The 22,922-nt window shown below is 35.1% G+C and overlaps 1 protein-coding gene across 1 annotated transcript in view; it reads left to right on the forward strand.

Moving 5' to 3' along the window:
- The window catches only part of ADGRV1 (adhesion G protein-coupled receptor V1), a 671,454-nt gene that overhangs the window by 344,866 nt on the left and 303,666 nt on the right, over window positions 1-22,922 (forward strand). The gene's annotated exons all lie outside the window — the stretch shown is intronic.

Raw genomic sequence — 22,922 nt, forward strand, 5'->3', positions numbered from 1 at the left:
TTCTCCATCTTTGAGCTTTCTAAGGGAGCTTTTTATGCCTTTCCTTGACAGTTTACCTTTATTCACTCTCTCCATATGTTGTTTGGGCCTCATTATTTATTGGCTATCTTCCCCCATTATAACGGATGCTTCTTGATGTCAGCAGCTGAGTTTTTGTTTTTTGCCTTTCTAACCCCAGCACTCAGTACTTGTGTTTTCTCTGTTGATTATTTCCTATTTATCCTACACATAGTTTGTGCATTTTTTAATATATTATTTCCTTCATTAAACTGTAAGCTCATCAAAAATAAGTAGTCTTTGTATTTTGTATTTCTTTGTATTCCCAGCACTTAGCATAATGTCTAGCACATAGCAAGCAGTTAATAAATGCTTATTGACATACATAGTAAGTGCTTAATAAATGCTTTTTGAGGAAGCTTTTTATGCCTTCCCTTGACAGTTTACCTTTATTCACTTTCTCCATATGTTGTTTGTCCCTCATTACTTATTGGTTGTCTCCCCCATTATAATGGATGCTTCTTGATGTTAGGAATTGAGTTTTTTGTTTTTTGTCTTTCTTTCTATCCCCAGCACTCAATACTTGTGCTTTCCTCTGTTGATTATTTCCTATTTATCCTATATATAACTAGTTCATGCATTTTTTTACATATTATTTCCTTTATTAAACTGTGAGCTCATCAAGAACAAGGACTGTCTTTTGCTGGTTTCTTTGTATCCCTAACATTTAACACAGTGTCCAGCATGTAGCAGGCAGTTAATGAATGCTTATTGACTGACGTGTAGTAAGTGATTTATAAATGTTTATTGACTCTCTGACTCCCCATTACCCTGGAAAATCTCCCTTTATTATTTTATCATTTGGGGCATCACTCTCTATATGCTACTTGAATCCTCTGGGATCTTTCAGTTTTGCTAAATGACTAGCCTACTTTCTTTTACCCCATTTCTCACATTTAACTCATCATCAGAAATATGCTGATAGTTACAATGTCTGTTGATATTTATTATGCATCTTTCCTTTGCCCTTTGGAGTATTTATAATTCTAATTCTTATATTTGTAATATTGTATTATTGTAGATTGTAGTATTTCATGATTGGCAACCATAAGAATATTTGTATTAAAGAGGTAGGATGTTTTAGAAGCAATTAGTGTGGAATTTTGGAAAGCATTGTATCATTTCCTAACTGTAATCCATCTGTGTCTTTATATACCAATATCTAGGCCTACCTCGTGGTCTATCTGTAGTGCTGTTAAAGCTACACAAGATGAACTAATTCAGTGAGCTGCCTTTCTGTATAATAGTAGGATGGCATAGTCCTGATAGTAGGTATTATCCCATATAGACTGTGATAAAGATTATCTTTGTTTTCTTTCTACTGTAGATTTCCTTGAAGAGGTTTTGTAGCATTTCTGGACTCAGTGAACATAGTACAATCACATAATTTTGGAATCAGAATCTATGTGGTATTAGATTAGAAACATTCAGTAACCTCATCAGTAAGAAATTTTTTGGCTCAGATTTTACATGTGAGGTCTTCTGTGAAATGAAGGATAATCTCAGTGAATGGGAGATAATGTAAGACATTAGATCATGGCATTTAGAACCAAAAAGAACCCTAGAAATTGCATAATCTAACTCCTTATTTTGCAAATGAGGAATCTGAGTTAGTAGACTACAAAACACAAAATACATTATCTGCCAACTTGAAGCTAAAGAAAGAACCCTGGAATTGAAATCAGTTTGATGTCTAGACCCAGTGCTAAGAGCCATTGAAATTTGGATTTTCCTTTAAGTGTTAACTATTTTTACCTTGTAGATACAGAATTAAAAATAAAACCAAAAAGAACTGATAATATGTTTTTTGGGTGAGAAAATATATAGGTAAATTTTCAGAAAATCATAATTCACTGCTTTCTAGCTTGGAAAATAGAATAGGGAACAAGACATGAAAGCATGTTATCAGTTGAAGCCTCAAAATGTATTTTTAAAATAGTAACTGGGGCAGCTAGGTGACACAGTGGATAGAGCACCAACCCTGAAGTCAGGAGGACCTGAGTTCAAATCTGATCTCAGACACTTAATACTTCCTAGTTGTGTGTCCCTGGCAAGTTACTTAACTCCAATTGCCTCAGCAAAAAGAAAAAAAAAATAGTAACCGAGATCATTTTTAATTAGGTGCAAAGTATGCATTTTAGTATCTCAGTTAAATGAATTTATGAAACTCTTTACTTTTAAGACATTCATTTTCTTTCCCTAATTCTGCTTAGATGTGTTATTGTAAGGAGTAGATTGTGAAGATTGTATTAATTTCAGTACATTATATGTATAATGTAGCCTCCTGAATAGAATAAAAGAAAAAGTAGGAAACTTGAATGCCATTCTGTACCCATTGCCCACCGACTATAATTTATATTTGCCTTCTGATACAAGGAGAGATAGGGGATGCATGCTTTTATCTATAAAGCACTCAATTTAGTAGATAGAATGTACTATATGTACTATAAATAGTAAGGATAAATGTAATGATTTATGGTATTTTTTTTTAAAGGAGGATAAGCCTAAAAATATAATCAGTTTTTCACTGAAGTTTAGCTTATAGGAATATTGAGCTAAAAGAGGGGCATTACTTTTCCTTTCATAGAATAAAGACAATAGTAACTTTACTCTATCCTCCCTAGTTGCCAATGTGCTTTCACATGCATTATTATCTCAGTTGATCCTTACAACAACCCTGCAATGTAGGTAATATGTGGGGGAGCTCAAGAAAAGAAGTTAATATCCTTTTTTTTCTGGAGAGCTTAAAAAGATAGGGAAGAAGGCTCTTATCTCCCTCTTTCAGAGCTGATGCCTATTAATAGTTGACCATGCAGGTAAGTGATCCTATCCTTCTGAGTCTAACCTCCTTACACAGCACAAGAATGACAAGTTCCCCGCATTAACAGCTTCATGTTCCTATTTTCATTTTGTCTTCTAAATTTCACCTTAAAAGCTCCATAGGAATCTCTCCTCCTTTAGGGCCTGTTCAATGTAAACAGCTCCTAGTATTGCAGAACAGCAGAACTGCAGAGAACTGCAATCACTTCAGGGAAGGAATGTAAACAGGCTGAGAATTCATCAACCCACACTGTCTCTTTTTTAAGAACTTGGATTTCATGCCAGGCTGTGTTCAACTCTGTCCGTATCTGGAAAATGAGCCCGACTGTATACTATGACAGATAGGAGCTCATTCAAGCTAAAAAGTGATTCTACCAAGATTTATTAAATAAGTCTGTAAAACTGTTCAGATTTCTCTCTAGAGAAAAGCAGTCTAAGAAAAGGACATTCATTCTGACTCAGTGGTCCATCTGTGGTTTTTATGGTACTATAATGCTCATTCTAAGCTAGACTACTATTTGCAAATGGACCCTAGACAAACACAATGGCACAGTTCCAACTGTTCTGTACTTGAATGTAAATATGAGCAGAGAATAGAGACAGGGGTTTCATGCACCTTTGGCTTGTCTGCCACCTCTCTGGCTGTGGGAAGTCTCTTTTTGACATGTTAGCTAAAGAAAATAGCTCCAGGTGCTCTGTCAGGAGAAGATGGAGAGTTAAACCTGAAACAGGGCAAGGGTTAGAATACTTAGGATAGGCTTTGGGCCTATTCCACTCTCTCAACTAGTTGATTTTAGTTTTGTGTATGTGTATATATGTATATGTGTGTGTGTGTGTGTGTGTGTGTATATGTAAATAAATATATGTAGCTATATATGTATATTTGCATATATGCACATGTATCTATGTAATACATTCACTAGTCTATTACATTCTGAGATAGTAGATAGGGATGCCTCAAAACATTTTTAGCCTGACAAAATTATGCTCATCTCTTAGCTTCCTCTTTCCCATGTCATGTCTCCCCTTCCTCACTCTTCAAAGAAAAAGATAGAAATAGGCTTAGGATTTACTCTGGACAGGAAAGCCTAGAAATTATAGAACAGGACTGTAGTCTACTATACTAGAAAAAAAAATCTGAGAGAATCCTGATGTGACGCTAAAACACGTGACACGCCTTAAAAAGCAGGTAGAATTGTAATAGGATACTTTCACATTGCCCATCCTACTCTTGGATTTCTGCAAACATATGTTTATTTTGAAAATAATTATTAGTTAAGAAATGGCTTTCCCTCTTCAATTTGTTTATGAAATCAGAGGAGCTGGATTTGAAACTTAAGTCTTGCCACTTTTTGCCAATGTGACCTTGGTGTATGATTCTTTCAATTTTATCCTAGGTGAAAATAAGAGGTTTGGATTTGATAACATCTAAGGTGTTTTTCTACTCCCTAAATTTCAGATTCCTTAAGACAGATAACAAATATATTTAGAACTTAAAACAATTCATGAAAGAAACAGGAGTTTCAATGACATTTTCCAGTTTCCATTGGACCATATTTCAATGATTTTAGAGCAATGAGTATTTTTTATTCTCCCTATCTTGCCTATAGAAGAAAAGAAAAATTAATGATTTGTGAGTGTTCCAAATTTCCTTGGTTTACCTCTTTTTGTTGATATAAATATCCCTATAGCCACTCATGAGAGGTAGTAAGCAGTTAGGGAGAATTGTATAAAAATAAACAGGGGAATAATGTTGTTTTAGCCATCAGTGCCAGAAGAATAAATAAAATATCTTTGTACCTGAAGTGAAATTGTTAAATTCAATTGTATTTACTTTGGGAACAAAATAGTCTTTTCAGTTATCCATGTCATTAATAGGTTATCAAAGGATGTGCTGCAATATTTGGCAGCTTTCAGGCTAATTATACAAGCTGACTAAGAAGCAAGAAGTAGTTCTCTGTTCTAACTGAGAACAAAAGCTGAGAAACAGAGAGGATGCTGCGAAAGCTGGAGCTAGCCAGTTTGAACCAGTACCAGTTAGTAATGACAGGGAAAGAAGAGGTGGGATAAGGGGAAAGGAGGAGCCCTCAGAGGGGAAAAAAAAAAAAAAAGCATCACATTCCACCAGAAGCTCTCTCCTCTATGATTCACTGTTACAGCCACATTAGACAATCTCATTTGAATGTGCGGTTATGGGCAAAACCCTCCCACAATCTCACTGCTCAGAGAGAGATTCAGAAATAGCAATGTGTATTATATTACATCATGGTTCTCTTTTGCTGATTTAAAAAAAAAATTATTTTTTGACCAAGTCATGGCCTAGTAGATAATAATAGAAGTACATTTGTTTTGAGATTTTTTTTTTTTAAATCCCCACCCCATAAAGAATTCAAGGTAAGTTTTTTAAAATGGTTCTCCTCTTTTAAGGTCATTGACCAGATGATACATTCTTTCTTAAGGTATTGTCCAATTAGAGTTTTACACATTTTCTATAACGGATAATAATTGGAGGACTTAGAACCATTCATCTCTTTAAGGAAATGATAGGGCAGGACAGGTCTACATGAATTATTGTGTAAGTGAGCACTAACCACAAAATTTAACTATATCTTCAGGAAAAAGTGCTGAGGAAAAAAAAGGAAAATGAAATCACTACATAATGGATTGAACACTAACATTAAACATATTTATGATGACTTAGAATATAGGAAATGCATTCAATTGCTTTAAAGAGCCTTTGGGATTTACTTGAAATTTTGAGAAAAATTGGAATTTTGGTGAATTCCTTGTTTTTCATTCTGACCACACTAAGATCAGATTTTGGAAGCTTACTAACAATAATGTAATTCTTTACATTACATTACTCTGCTAAAAGTTACACTATCACTCCAGTAATCATTCCTATGACCTCCAAGACCAAAATATTCCTCTCTAGGATCTCTCCATGTATGTTTTTGATATTTTTACTATAAACTCTTTGAGGGAAAAAGTGGCTTTCTTTTTTATATGCATTTCCATGGCACTTAACACAGTGTCTAGCATATATTAAATGCTTAATAGTACTTTTTCATTCATTCATTTCTTTCATTCATTGAAGGGAAAGGATGGGTTCTGGCCTCAAAACAAAAACTTAAAGTTAATATTGTCTCATAGCATTTGATCCTGGAGAAGCCAATTCTCTATCTCTCTGTTTTCATTGTTTGGGAATTCAAAATATTATATAGTCAGCACATGATCAAAGGGAGCAAAGAAAGGATGGATAATCCAATAACATTGGTTGAATTAGTTATTTCAGCTCTCTCTCACATCCCCTGGCAGTTCCTCTCACACCCCTAACCTCTTAAACAGAACAGCTAATAAGAAAGTTGGACTAACCAGATTTCCACACATTCATGTTTTTTTTACTCACCTTCTGGTCAATATACTAGTGTCATGGAATGTGTAAAGGATGAATAACAGAAAGAAGTCAGTCCCAAAATCCATATAGCAAGTTTTTAAAAGTTAATCTTTCTTTGGACAGGACTCATTGATATATTTATTCAATTATATATTAAATTAGCATTTACTGAATATCAGTTTAAGCATAGCAGTGAGCTAAATGCTGAGGAGAGTATCAAAATACTAATTGCAATCTGTATAACACTTTACAAAATAATATTAAAAGGTGAAGTTTATATAGTGCTTTAAAGTCTGCATAGTCCTTTTTATGCATCATCTCATTTGATCCTAGAAATAAATTTATAAGGTATGTAGTTCACATATTAGTATTTTTTGAAATCTCTCCAGTTTAAAACTTTGCCTAAAAATAAGCAAAAAAGTAGCTGTCTAGCCTCCATATGAAAATCTGCAATGATGGGGAACTCATTACTTCCTGAGTAAGGCCATTCAATATATTTTTTTCTATATTGAGCCAAAATTTGCCTCTCTGAAAATTCTACCCATTTACTCTTAGTTTTCTGTTCTCTAGAGCCAAGTAAAACAAATCCTTCTTCTGCATGCAGCATATGCTCTCGATTTACTTTCCCAACTCCCAGTTGCATTAGCAAGTTAGGACCCCAGATGGTAGATATTTCGTGTTCTCTCAGGATCCTACCGCTATTGTATTTTTCAAATGCAGTAGTTCTTAAGTCCCCATTGATTGTACTCTTTCTTTTGATTATCTTTTGATGTCAATTAGTCAGACTTACTTAACTTTTAAAAAGGGTCAAACAAAGAAGAGTAGGTACAAAACTTCCTCCCACCCTCAAAGTCTATGACAAACTTCTTTACTAGTATATATAGAACCCAGAGGAAGATCTGCTGAAGGTAAGAGAACACACATGGCTGAGGAGGAATTCAGAGCCACTCATTGCTTTGTCTTTTTCTTCCCTGTCTGGGGTCCTTATGAAAAGCTTTTCTTCTAGGCTTATTGCTGAGTTTTGAAGCTTCCATTTCTCACTATGTCCAATTTATTTTTGGCTCCTGATGTCTTAGACGTTGCATTAGCTGTTCCAGGACAAGGATGCTGATGATACTGATGTTCACAAAGTCCCCTTGTGGTGAACAAGAGTAGTAGAGATCAAAGAGACAAACACTTAAGACTGATTTCCCCCACCTCACCTAGCTCTGTCCTTTTGCTGGTGGCATTAATCATCCAACATATTAGCTATTTCTTTTTGCTTCATGCTGTATTCAGATATAATATCTCATCGATGCCTTTTTGTAACTCACTGATAGAAAAGTGGAACAGAACAGGGCCAAGTAGAGATTACTAGAACACTCCATTAGACCTGGCCATACAAGGTGATAGTAGCCCATGAATTATTTATTATTCTTTTGCTCTGGTCATTTGGAGACAAGAGCTTTTAACTGTGATTTAATTAATATAGGGAACTTCTGGATTAGGGAACTCTCTTCAATGCAAATTAACACTCTCAGAAATTGATACACTTAGAGAGTTGGTAGAGCAATAAAAATCTATATGACTTTCTCAGATGACATAGTTATTATATATCTGTGGCAGAACTTGTACTCAGGTCTCCAGAGCCTCAAGGATAGATCTCTATCTACCACATTACATTGTCTCTTTATTCAGCCACTTCTAAATCTCCCTCACCATATTATCATTCAAGCTATATCACTTCATCATATGTACAGAATATAATGAAGTACTTATTTCATTTATTTTATGGAATTGTCAAAACATTCCTCTGCTGTGACTATGACCTCTTTTCTAACTGTTCATATAGTTTATTCTGAATAATGAGTTTAACATGTAGGTATCAGTCATGTCACACTTGGGGCAGTATGGTAGTGCTCACTATGCTACATCAGCAAGCCAAATTAGGTTGTGTATTGTTTTCCTCAAGCCTACAGTGAGACAATATGTTATATTATTCATTATCCAGTGAGAGAATGAAATATTCCAATTGCCTCCCAAGTGGAACTCTCTTGGAGCAACTAGGCCAATAGCTACTTCTGTTCCATTCTAATGTATATGTGGTACAACCTTTCTAAATGGGACAGTATCCTTACTAGCCACAAAAAGATACTAAATCTGGCAGCACCTAGACTATTTCACATTGCAAAACAACTTAAATTCACACTATGCTCAGGATTAGCCAGAGGATATATTTCAAAATTTAAAAAAAAAAACTGTACCTCTAAATCTCTGACCCTTTGTCTGGGCTTCTTTCTCCCTGTTAATAATCTTCTACCCTCTCATAGCTCAGATATTTAACATGCTTTATTGAACATAAAAATGGAAAAAGGGATGAAAAGGCATTTGTTAAGAGCTCACTAAGTGCCAGACACTATTAGCTACTAAGAACACAGATAAAACAGTGTTACATTTCTTTTCTTTGAAGGGCATATATTCTAGTGGGGGTTGGATAGGAATAGGCAATATGTCTAGTGGAGTGATGGTCAGAAAAGAGAATTCTCTCCAGAATGACTAAAAGGTTCAAAGGGATGATGAGTTTATCAATTGGACAGACAATTGACATTCTCTTTTCAGATACCAGGATGGTATTGATTTTATTACTGTGCCTAAAACAGTAAGTAAAAAAGTATATGTGGAGGGGTGGGGTATTTGGATCAGATGAGAGTCTTGGACTGAGCCAGCTATATATAGTAAGTGAGGTGAGTTTGCATTCATTCACTAACCAATCAAGACAACTCAGCCCCAAGGCTAGATTTTCAAAGCTGAATGGATTAACTGTTCCTAGGACTGAGGGCATTATTTCTGGAAAAGGAAAAAATGTAAGGGTCTCACAAAGGACTATTTGTTTCTGGCCATTTCTCCAACCCTCCTCCTTGATCTCCCAGTTCTCCAGGTATGGCCAAGGGGAATTCCCAAACCACAGCCAGCATTTCATGCCGAAGGAATGGGGGAGGGGGAGAGACAGTGTATCTGAGTCCCAGCCTTGGATCACAGATTTTTGGGGGTATAAAATAGATCCTCCGGTAGGGCAATTCATGTGTGGCAATGAGCAGAGAGAGAGAGGATAACAGAACCCAATGAATCCCATACTGCTAGCCCCTCTCCTCTTTTGCTTCATGCCAGGATTCTATCTTGCTAGGAATACTGGTCTAGGGGAATGATGGTTTCAGTTTTTATAAAGTTCTCTTTGCTTTTATTTCTCTGGCTTCTCACCTTAAGCTGGCCTAGAAAGCTGTCACAGGCAGCAGCACTGGGTTTGTATATTGCCAAAGAAAGCCCTTTGTGATCTGCTTTCCTCCTAGTGCCTGCCTCCATAAAGAATACGATTAAGTCTCTAGCTTTATAAAGACTCAATTTTTGTCCCCCAATTGCTATCATTGAAGTGAAAATACAGAAAGGTTTGGTGCCCTGCTGTTCTTATTGTTGCTTGTTTGTTTTTTTAAATGTAGCTCTGGAACATCTGTTAATAAAAAGGGGAAGACAGAAAGTGTGAGGGGGAGGGGAAGCAGAAGTACTGGCTAGCAGCACAGCTCATTGGAAATACAGCTGCCAGTCTGAAGCCCTTCGGATTGCGAGGACAGGAAATGGCTTTTTTCCTGCTTAGACAGTGGAAAGGGGCAGTTACCAAAGTGACTCTCTCTGAGGGAAGATCCCAGGCGCTGGCAGGTGGGGGTTGGGGTGGGGATGAACCTTATCAAGTCAGAGCCATTCAGTATCACAGCACCTCATTCTCCTCACAGACCACCAATCAGCTTTTCATCAGAATTTCTTTGAATGAAAGAGCTAGGGCATCTTTAGACACCAGCGTCTCCCTGTGTTTTCCCAAAATGGAAGACGCCTCCATACATCAATCTCTGCCTTCTCCTCAAACAATCCCAGATGTCTCCACCCATTCCATAACCTTAGTGGTCAGCGGAATCTTGGGAGAGTGTCTGCAATCTCTATGGTTACCTTATTGCAAGGCCAGACTCCATTGCAGGGTTATATAGGGGACATCAGAGGATGAGTGAGGATAGAAGAAAATAGTTTTCCTCTTCAGCTCAGCTACCTGAGCCAGTCACAGAAGCTGTTATTCTTGAGATTCGGGACCTGTATTGTCTCGGCAATTCAAGTCTCCAGAAATCTCAATAGGCTCCAAGGTTCTGGCCATCAGGGCAGGACAGCAGATCAGACATTAGGCCTGCTTCTCCCTTTCACCTATTTGAACCCCTAAAGTCTCCCTTACAAAGTTAGTTCTCCTTGCCCACCACATGGCTATCAATAAATAATGATGGCCCCTGGTTTGCAGTGTCCCCTCTGTGGGGGACATGAGGAAGATGAGTTTAAGCACCTTGACCACAGTTTACCATACAGAGCTGGTTCCAGAGCTGAGTCTAAAACTTAAACTTAGGCCTCAGGATTCAATGCTTTTTGTTTCTTTTATTCATAGAGTGAATACTCTGCCCGTAGCACTCTGTTAGGTGCTAAAGGAAGAAAATAGTTGTAAGAAATACTAGGAAAAAACCATAAGATATCATTCTTGACCTTTAGAAACTTTAAGTCCAGTTTGGGGAATATGACATATCTACATAATAATAATTAGCATATTATAATAATTACTAACATTTATATAAACCTTTAAGATTTGTAAAACACTTTGTATGTGTTATCTCATTTGGTCTTAATGCAAGATAGTGAAATAAGTGGTGTTATTTTTTTCCCTTTATATAGACAGGGAAATTGAGGTCAAGAGAGATTTAATTTTGCCCAGGATAACACACTACATGACTGAAACAAGATTTGAATTCAGGTCTTTGACTTTCAGGTAGCATAGTGAATCAAAGTCCACTATGCTGCCTAGCTGCCTCAATGAGTTATCCATCTATCTTGTCTCTGTCTCTTTCTCTTTCTCAAATCTATACATAACATACACATTTATACATTTTATATATATATACATATATTTGTGTTTGTACACATATACATATACACAGCTACAGGCAATTTGTAATTACCAATAGAAAACCAACAATAAGATGAAAATTGGGTAAAATTATATTGTTGAATGAATTGGAACTGTATGACCAGATAGAGTAGAGAAGGAGAATCAATTTTGAATATAAAAAATTTCAAAGATTTCCACAAATAGAACTAATACAACTAAAATTAGAAGGTAAGCTGTAAATGTCTTATATCCAAGACATACAGGGAAATGAATCATAATTAGAAGAATATGAGCTACTTTCCAGTTGACAAATAGTCAAATAACATAAATAGGTAGTATTTTCGAAAAGAAATCCAAGTTATCAATAGCCATATGGAAAGAGGTCCAAATTCCTAATAAGTAGAGAAATGCAAATTGAAGAAATTGTATAATATAAACAACTCTATGTAATACATGACTGTCTTAATGTGGCTTACAGTGAGCAAGATCAGGCAACTCTAGTGTTTTTAATCCTCACCTTCTCCAAGGAAGGTTTTAGAAACAGGAGGTTGCAGGTCAGAGGTTGGCCATTCTGCTTTCCCCAGAGAGATGGGGTACTCAGCTCGGTTTATCTATGCATGTAAATTTTAGGTTCAAGGTAAATTCTGGATTATTTTCTTAATAATAATAGTTAACTTTTTTATGTAGTGTTTACTTTGTGACAGAAAGTGTGCCAAGTACTTTATAAACATTATCTCAATTGATCTTAATCCAGAAAGGAGTTCCCAAGCTTATATCCAAGACTTGACTTGCTTCCCGTGAAATACCAATTCGACAATAAACACACATAACAAGTAGCAAAGAAACTCATTTATCTAAGTTGATAGCAAAACAGAAATCAGAAAGCATACTTATAAGAATATATATTAGATAATATAGACTGAAATAGCTGTCCTATTGGGAACAATGTTATCTCAGTTTGAGAGAGAGAGAGAGAAAGAGAGAGAGAGAGAGAGAGAGAGAGAGAGAGAGAGAGAGAGAGAGAGAGAGTTAAGTTCTCTAGTAGAGAAATCTGGGCATAGGGATATGATAGGAGTTAGCCAATTCCTTTCATTTCAACTTTTTCTCAGAGTCTCTTTCTTCAGTGACCTGAAGACTAGTTGGAATTACATCTTTACACATCTTCTCTTTTGTTGTTATAAGCTAGAAAACCCCAGATCTCTCTTCTCTTTCCCACTCTTACCAATTCTGCCCAGGTTTTGTACCTGTCAGGATAGATGGAATTCATTTTCATCACTAAGGAGAGAATCCCATTCTAATGAATCTTGAGACTCAGTTTACTTCTTATATCCCATCTTAAATCCATCAGATTGGAATCAGGATCTACTATCTGCAGGCACTATGCTAAAGGTTTAACAAATATGATCTCAGTTTATCCTCACAACAGCTCTGGGAGACAAGTGGAGAAAAACCCAATTGTACAAAATACATGTAGGAGGTTTTTTTGTAGTGGACAAAATATAATAACTGGAAACCAACAGAGTATCAGTCAGTTGGGGAATGGCTGAATAAATAGCAATAAATTAATATTACGAAGTATTATTTTGCTATAAAAAATGGTGAAGAGAATGGTTTCAAAGAAACCTGGGAAGATTGGAATATATGGATTGAGACTAGTGAAAAGAAGCACAAGAATAATGCAATAACAAATACTTTTTAATTTTATTTTCATTCCTTTTTCCTTCCTCTACTCAGAGAATCATCCCTTATAACAAGGACTATAAGAGAGAAAAAAATAGTTCAGCGAAATTAACCTAAACATCAATTGAGTTGACAGTATGATGTGTACTAAGCCCATTATCCCTCAACTCTCTTGCATTTAAAAATCATATTCAGAAAAGCATATCCTGATATGCTGAAACACAACAGGTTGGCCAGCCAAATCTTCAGCAAAAGAAATAGTACTGAGTTAATGTGAAGTCAAGGTTTTGCAGGAAATTAATCCTCAGTATGAGCTAGTCATTGGTCTGTAGCATAATAAGCTTAGTATTTGGTATTTAGGACTATAAAAAGCTTTAAAAGGCCTTTTTTTTTTATTCTTTTCATCTGTAACAGTTCAATTTATTCCCTATACCCAGAAATAATTTTTCTTATATGTTATTGTGAATCTTCTTTTGAATGACTAAAAAGTTACTATGTTGGTAATGGGAAGTAAAGAAGGAAAAGATTAAGCGAAGAAACTCTGCAGTTCTTTCACCCACACACAATACAACACACATATGTAGATAAACCCAGGAAAGTTAACTAGTGCCATTTGACTGAATCTTGATCTGGCTGCTGAAAATGTATACTTGTATTATGGATTAGAGGTGATTTGGAAAAGTTGCAGGTCTCCCCTGATCTGTAGGCCTTCTATTTGTATGTAGTATTTTAGGTAGAATAATCTAGCAGAATCTGTTATCTGTACAAATAGATTGGAAGAGAGAGACAGAGATCAAAGGCTGAAAGACAGACAGAAAGAGGGGAAAACTGCAGGGTCAGAGGGATCAATCAGATTATTGCAATATGATAGATTTAAAGTAATTGTTGAAGTATTGTGGTGACAGTAGGAATGGATATTTGAAGGAATAATTTGAAAAAACTGTATGACTTTGATAAATAGGTAGGCCAATGAATATAGAGTTGGACATGGATTTAAGAAATCTGAGTTCAAATCTGATCTATGACATTTACTTGCTGTGGGTCTTTGGCGCAATCATTTAATCACTGTCTTTCTCAGTTTCTGATCTGTATAATGGGCACCTACCTAGCAGTGCTGTTATGAGGATAAAATTAAATAATATTTACACAACATTTTAGAAACTTTAGAGCCTTTACAACTGCTATTTATTATTCATGTATTTATTCATTTATTCGTTTGAATGAATATAGGAGCTGAAAGGACAGGGTTTTTTAAAAGAGTGAAAATTCTAAGAGAATGATGACAACATTGAAGGAGTCATGTGGGGATAGAGAGTTAATGTGCTTGATTTTGAATAAGTTGAGTTTGTAATAATGATGTATTTACAATGAAAATATCCTATAGGTCAGCAATTTCCAATTATTTTATTTGTAAAATAATAATAATAGTAATAATTAACATTTATATAGCACCTACTATGTGCCAGGTGCTCAGTTGATCCCTTTACAAATGTTATCTTATCTGATTCTTACTTGATTATAATGATTTTGGAGAGTAGGTGCTATTAATATATCAAATCTACAGATGAGAAAATAGAAACAGATGGGGGTGGTAAGTGACTTTTCAGTGTTACATAGCTATTCAGTGTCTGAAACTGGTTTTGAACTCGGGTCTTGCTAATTCAAAGCTTGGCACTAGAATCACCACACCACCTATTTGCCCCAGCCTCAATTAGATACTGCTGAAATTTTATGATTTTATGGTTTTCCTGTACTCTTCCTTCTCTATTGTCTAAGGAGTGAGGTAAGCCCTTAAGGAAAACTTTCAAACTCATAAAAGCTCCAAAAGGAAGCAAAGGATAGCAGTGACTCCCTCTGCAGAGCAGGTGCATCTTAAGAGCATCACTCACCTTAGGGGAGTTGTGGTGCAGAGGAGATACTGGTCCTGAAACAAAGTTTCTCTTCAACTCTTCTCTTAAAGTCAGAACTATTTCCATATTCTCTCTTCTACTTTTAATGTTTGGTCATGAGATTGGCATATGTGGGGGGAAGAGAAATTAGGAAGGCAAACATTTTTCTTCCCTCTTTCCCCCCAGAATTTAATATCTTGCAGGTGATATAATTCAGAAAAACTGCTTCTATTTCTAGTGCTTTACATGTTCACTCTGGAGCATAGTGTAAATATGCTAAAAAATGTGAAAACTAGACAAGAATCCTTATCTACATTACAAGGGCTTTTTGCTTTTTTTAATCTGTTTTTCTGCATTATTTTTAAGGAAAGTTGAATAAAGAGGGAACTTTTCCCTCTACCCTACCATACCTACCATACCATACCATTTTCTACACTACCATATTAATTTTAAAAATGCCATTCCAGTCATGGCCTTCTATCTATTTGTTTGTTTACTTGCTATTCCAAATATTTTAATAAAAGTCATTTAAAACATTATTTGGTGAAGATAAACTCAACTGGAATAGCCCCAGTTAGGCTTATTGGTGAGGGGCTTTCTTAATTTTGGACATGATCCAAAAGTTCTCTGTTTTCTATGCAGTCTTTTTTTTTCTTCTGTGTTATCTCCTTTTTAGTAAGTAGACATAATCTCTTCTTTAGGTAATTATCAATAAGATGATTTAAATTTTTTTACATCCAAAAGAATGACCTTGGTTGAGGATGGAGATAACAAATTTCTTGTGGGTCCTTTGTGGAGGAACAAAAATGACAGAGATCTGGGTATTAATAGCAATCCATTAATAAATTGCTTTAGGAAAATTCCTAGTTTACCCTTGTGGAGGTCAGTAAGCTTGATTAGAATTGTGCCAACGGTGATGTGAGCTCCAGATCTCCTTACCTGTTGGTTATAGGGCTTTTTGCTATCACCTAACAACTTTCTAGGAACAGCTGAGTGACTCAGTGGATAGAATGCTGGGCCTAAAGTTAGGAAGACTCAGCTTCCTGAATTTGGCTCTGTGATTCTGGGTAAGTCGCACAATCCTGTTTGCTCCAGTTTCCTCATCTGTAAAAGGATCTGGAGAAGGAAATGGCAAACCACTCCAATATCTCTACTAAGAAAACCCCAAATAGGCTCATGAAAAATTAGTCATGACTGAAAACAATTGAACAATAACAAAAAACAACTTTCTAGGCACATCCTCAGAGGTGTAATATTTAGACATTTTGTGAATCTTTATTACTTGGCCATCTCTTTTCTTATTACCTCATTATTACCTTGTTCTTTGTACTTGAAAAGTACATTTCCCTGATGTCATGGTCCTTTTCAAGAATGAAGGATAAACAACAACTTCTTCGGGTAAAGCTAATCCACTAAGTGGAATTGGTCAGTTAAAAGACTCCTCCCTCCCTCCCTCTCTTCCTCCCTCCTTCCCTTCCTTCCTTCTTTCCTTCCTTCCTTCATCCATTCACTTGCATATCACCACCCATTGACTTAGAGATAGTAGGAGATACTTTTTCTTTTCTCTTTTCATTTGGGTTCAAGGTGTAGTAACCTTCCACTTGTATATGATTCACCAAGAGTACCATTCTAGCCAGGAATACCTATTAATCCCTAGGACTAGAACAAGGTTCCAAATGCAATGATTTCTAGTCTTCTCAACCATATTTTCAACCTCATCATCCTTTTTGTTCTTTGTTTCTTTTTGACCTTTTCCCCGTTTTTGTCTTCCATCTTAAAAGAAGGCAAAGAGTTCTCCATAGTCTTTTTTTAAATGTTGTAAATAATAACTCTTCAGATTGCCATACTATCAAAATAGTCTTTAATTAGAATTTTTTTCACATTCCAAAAATTTTATTTTCTATTTATATAACTCTTAAAGGCCTATGTATAGAACCAATAGTTCAGAGGGAAAGATATAAACCACATTCCCACTGCACCCTTTCCAATTCACTCTTTACTTCCCTCTTTATTTCAGAGAATTTCCAGAAATGGGCATTTATGTTTATTTATGTTGATAATTCATCTTTTCAAAAATATGAACTTTAATACTTTGACATATTAAGAATGTCATCGCCATGGGTAATAATAGTAGGTATATATAATACATATATAAATAGATTTTTAAAAGTATGTTAACTACCATTTCACTTGATCGTAATTCTGTGAGGTAGGTTCCATAGATATTATTTCTCCATTTTTCTAAATAAGAAAACTGAGATTTAAAGTGGTTAGGTGACTTGTTAACGCTCAGATAGCTTATAAGTACAATAAGTGCCCCCATGTCTGGGGATTCCACACCCACTTCTGTAACACTGCTCTTCATGTTCCCTCTACTCACAAAGTACATAGTTTGTTTACGTTTCATAGTTTACTGTTTTTAAAACGTCATCATTTTGTGGGCAAGCTAATGGGTTTTTCTGTACATAGTGAAGCTCCTCCTTGGACAACAGACATACAATCAGTTAGCTTAAAGCTTTTCCAGCTTTATAGGACCTGTCAGTTAGATTTCAAGAACCAGGATCCTCTCATCATCAAAATGATGTATCTAAACATACTTTAGGTTAGCAAAGGAAAAGGAAAAGCTATTATTCTGTAAAGATTGTAAGAAAACAGATAATTTTTAAAGTTAAGATCATATTTGAAAAAAAATTAACAATCCTGATTTTTCTCAAAAATGACTTACTGGGCCTAACTTATTCTATTCTTTTGGGGAACTTCAGGAACTAGGCTATCTTTTCTTGTCATTGTCACTTGGACTCACTCTTATTTTTATAAATACTTGTCTTTCTGCAAATGTCCATGCTAATTTTGCAAATGGAGAAAGTGATTTTTTTTTTTTTTAGATACAAAGTCAAGTCAAGATCAATAACTTTCTGGGATAATTTTTCTGTTAAAGTTCTGTTAACTGTTCAAGTTAAGATTGATAACTTTCTAGAATAACTTTTATGTTCCTACAACTAGAAATCTCAAGGCCTCTCAATACCAGACAGAATGGTGATGCTATTACTATTGCCTTCCTAATATTCTCAGTCAGCTCAGGATTCCAGAAATGTGTATTCTCCTGGTTCTGCTCATTTTATTCTGCCTCAGTTCATACAAGTCTTTCCAGGTTTTTCTGAAATCTGCCTGTTTATCATTTCTTATTGTATTCATTACATTAATATGCCACAGCTTGTCTAGTCATTCTACATTTGATGAGTATCTCCTCAATTTCCCTCAGTATTTTGCCACTGAAAAAAATAGCTACTATAAATATTTTTGCACATTTAGGTCCTTTTCCTTTATTATAATCTCTTTGGGATACAGAATTAGTAGTGATCTTGCTGGATCAGGTGTTTGGGAGTAGTACCTTTGGGAATAGTTCCAAATTAATCTCCAGAATGGATGGATCATTTCATAACTCCAACAACAGGGCATTAGTGTCCCAGGTTCTCTACATTCTCTCTCCAACTTTTATCATTTCTCCTTTTTTTTAATCACATTAGCTAATCTGATAGGTGTGAAATAGTACCTCAGAATTGTTTTAATTTGCATTTCTCTAATCAAAAATTATTTAGAGCATTTCTTCATCTGCCTTTAGATAACTTTGATTTTTTTTCATCTGTAAACTGCCAATTCATCTCTTTTGACCATTTATCAAATAAGAAATTGTTTTCTTAAAATTTGAAACACTTCTTTATATATCCAAGAAAGGAGACCTTTATCAGAAACAATTGCTGTAAAGATTGTTTCCCAGCTTTCTGTTTTCCTCCTAATTTTGGTTCACATTGATTTTGTTTATACAAAAGCTTTTTAATTTAGCATATCCAAAATTATCTATTTTATTTTTCATAATTCTCCGTTTCTTATTTTGTCATAAATTTCCCCCCTCCCCATAGACCTGACAGTAGATTATTCCTTGCTAATCTAATTTGTTTATGATTTCACCCTTTATGTCTAAATCACACAGCCATTTTGACCCTATCTTGGTACACAGTGTAAGATGTTGGTCTATACCTATTGAATGTTTTATTGTTTTCCAGTTTCTCCAGAAGATTTTGTCAAATGTGGATTCTTATTCCAAAAGCTGGGGTCTTTGAGTTTATCAAACACAAGGTTACTATGATCATTGATTACTGTGTCTTGCGTACCTAATCCATTTCACTGATCCACCACTCTATTTCTTAGTATCAGACAATTTTGATGAGAACTGCTTTATAATATCGTTTGATAGCTGATATTACTTGGTTATCTTTATTTTGTTTTAACTATAAGCAGCCTGCTATTGATATACTTTATTGTATCTTTATTGTAAGTATACCTTGTATACACTTAGAAGTAGAACACAGGTGGTCATGCCCTCCTTGACTTCTCAGGAAGGGTGAGAATACCAAAGGCAATGAGAAACTGAAGACATTGTCAGCAGATTTCCTTTGGGCTGAAGGGTCTTATACCTTACCCAGAATTCCCCTACTATCTTTAGAATGAGATGCAAGTGTATTGGATTTAGTGAGGGAGAACTGGGCAAAGTCATCTGCCTCACTTCTTCTCCAAAGCCATCTGGATCTAATGGCAAGATATAGATCAGGATGAATGGAGATAGCCTGGATGAAATAGGAAATCTTGGCCGTTTTAAGCTGGTTCTTCAGTAGGTCTCAATTTGTCTGAGGCTACCCTTATTTCTAGTATATTGAATAATAGTGGTGATAATGGGCATCCTTGCTTCACTCCTCTCTTATTAGGAAGGCTTGTAACTTATTCCCATTACATATAATGCTTACTGATAGTTTTAGATAGATAGTGCTTATCATTTTAAGTATGTTTCCTTTATTCCTTTGCTCTCTAGTGTTTTAATAGGAATGGGTACTACATATTGTCAAAAGCTTTTTCAGCATCTATTGAGAAAATCATATGATTTATGTTGATTTTGTTATTGATATAGTCAATTATTATGTCAATGGTCTTCCTAATTGAACCAACACTGCATTCCTGGCATAATTTCCACATGCTCATAGTGTATAATCCTGTTATTGCTGTATATATATTGCTGTATATGTGATATATTGCTGTAATCATCTTATTAATATTTTGTTCAAAATTTTTGCATTGATATCTATTAGGGAAATTGGTCTATAGTTTTCTTTCTGGATTTAGATCTTCTTGGTTTAAATATCATCACTATATTTATATTATAAAAGGAGTTTGGACTCCTTTTTCACTATTTTGCCAACCACTTTATATAGTATTGAAATTAGTTGTTCTTTAAATGTTTACTAGAATTCACTCATGAACCCCTCTGGCCCTAGTGTTTTTTTCCTACAGAGTTCATTAATGACTTGTTCAATTTCTTTTTTCTAAAATAGTCTTCTTTAAGCATTCTTTTTTCTGATTTGTTAACCTAGGTAATTCATATTTTGGTAAAAATTGATTAATTTTGCTCAGATTGTCAAATTTATTTGCATATAACTGGGCAAAAGAATTCCTAATAAGTTACTTTCATTTTTTCTCTCATTGGTAATGATTTTACCTTTTTTTCACTTTTGATATTTTGGTTTCTCCTTTTTTTAGTCAAATTCATCAACACCTTATCTTATTGGGTTATTATTTTTATTTATTTATTTTTTTGCAAAAATCATCTCTTAGATTTATTAGCGCAATAGTTTTTTTGTTTTGTTTTGTTTTTAACTTTCAGTCTTGTTATTCTCACCTTTGATTTTCAAGATTTCCAATTTTATGCTCAATTAGAAATTTTTAATTTGTTCTTTTTCTAGTTTTGAAAAATTGCATGCCCCATTCATTGATCTTCTTTTTCTATTGTGTTGATATAACAATTTAGAGAAATAAGTTTTTCCCTAAATACTTCATTGGCTGCCTCCCATAAATTTTGGTATGTTGTCTCATTGTTGTTGTCATTCCATTTAATGAAAATATTGATTCAATCTTTGACCCACTTTTTCTTTAGGATTAGATTATTTAGTTTCCATTTAATTGTTTTATATTTGATTTATTTATTTATTTTCTGTTACATTTCAAATAATTTTTTTACATTTATTTTAAAAAAATTTTGAGTTCTAGATTCTCTCCCTTATCCCCACCCACAATTAAGATAAATTTCTTTACCCATAATGAGTATATATGTTATTTCCTCTTGGAGCCAATTCTGATGAGAATAAGTTTTACTCACTAACCCTCTCTTCCCCTTCTTCCCCTTTTTTAGCCTCTTTTTTAAAATGGCAGATAATTTGAACCATTCTACTTTTTCCTTTCCCTTTCTCCCAATATATTCCTTTCTCATCCCTTAATTTAATCATTTTTTGTTCTCTGTTTCATTGAATGATCACCTTTTCCTCCGAAGAATTATAGTCAGTTTTGCTGGGTAGGTGATTCTTGGCTGTAATCCCAGCTCCATTGCTTTCCAGAATATCATATTCCAAGGCCTCTAGTTCTTTAAGGTAGAAGCTGCTAAATTTTGTGTTATTCTGACTGTGGTTCTACTATACTTGAATTGTTTCTTTCTGGATGCTTGTAATATTTTCTCCTTGACTTTGGAGTTCGGGAATTTGGCTATAATATTACTGGGAGTTTTCATTTTGGGGTCTCTTTCAGGAAGGGATCAGTAGATTCTTTCAATTTCTATTTTACCCTCTGGTTCTACAATATCAGGGCAGTTTACCTTGATAATTTCTTGAAAGATGATGTCCAAACTCTTTTTGTAATTATGACTTTCAGGTAGACCAATAATTTTTAAATGATGTCTCCTGGAGCTATTTTGCAGGTCAATTGATTTTCCAATGAAATATTTCACTTTTTTTTTTTTCATTTTTTGGACTTATTTTATTGTATCTTGATTTCTCATGAAGTCATTAGCTTCCATTTTCTCAATTCTGATTTTTAAAGAACTATTTTCCTCAGTGAGTTTTTGTACCTCCTTTTCCAATTGGCCGATTTTGCTTTTTAAGGCATTCTCCTCATAAGATTTTTGTATTTCCTTTTGCACCACTCTTAATTCTTTTCCTAATTTTTCTCCTATCTCTCCTACTACCAATCCCTTTTGAGCTCTTCCATAGCCTGAATTCAATTCTTATTTTCTTGGAGGCTTTGGATATAGGAGCTTTGTTATCATCTTTAGGGTGTGAGTTTTGATCTTACTTGTCAACATAATAATTTTTGATGATAAGAAACTTTTTTTCTGTTGTCTGCTCATTTTTCTAAGCTATTATTCAACTTTAAATTCTTTGTTAAAGTAGGGCTCTGTTTCCAGGATGGCAGGTGCACCGTCCAAAGTTTTAAGGATTTTGTGCAGCTGTTTTCAAAGATCCTTTTAGGATCCTGACCACAAGCCCTCTCTCTGCTCTGGAACTGTTAGGTGTGTCCCTGTCCCATTATAACTGTAAGATCTACTGTGCTAAAGCAACAAGGTCCTGCTTTGTTGACTCCAGGGCCAGGGTTGGGACGGGGGTTGTGCTGGCTTGGCCTGTGCCAGGACTCCCACCCTTTTGCCACAGATCCTCCTTGCTGACCTTCCAAATCCTCCTTGCCATCCACGGGACAAGAGGTCTAGAAATCTCTACACATTGCTGCTAATTCAGAGGTCTCACCTCATTGACACTGAGGCTGGGGCTTTGCTGGTGTGGCCTAGGTTGAAATTGTGTGCTGGGATCCTTCCCTGATTCCACAGACTGACCTTCCCAGTCCTTTTTGATGTCTCTGGGCTGAAAGATCCAGAAGCCTTCAGCATTGCTGCTGATTCAGAAAACTGGCCTCACTGATGCTGGGGCCAAGAGTTGTGCTGGCATGGCTTGCACCAGGACTGCACACTGAACTCCCACCCTGGTCTCACAGATCTTTTCTACTGACTTTATAAGTTGCTTTCAGCTGGAAAATGTTCTTATCTGTCTTTTGAGTGTTCTGATGCTCTAAAATTTGTTTAGAGTTTTTATTTAAAGTAATTGTAGTGGTTTGAAAGAGAGATTGAGTGAGTTTCAACTTGGCTCAGCTTCTCCAATTAATTTTTAATCTATTTTTCCACTATTCTTTGTTGAATATAATGTTTATTGCATTGTAATAATAAAAAAATAATGCATTTAAATTTTTTGCCTTTCTATCTTTG

The sequence above is a fragment of the Antechinus flavipes genome, chromosome 1, assembly GCF_016432865.1.
Source record: "Antechinus flavipes isolate AdamAnt ecotype Samford, QLD, Australia chromosome 1, AdamAnt_v2, whole genome shotgun sequence".
NCBI lineage: Eukaryota > Metazoa > Chordata > Mammalia > Dasyuromorphia > Dasyuridae > Antechinus > Antechinus flavipes.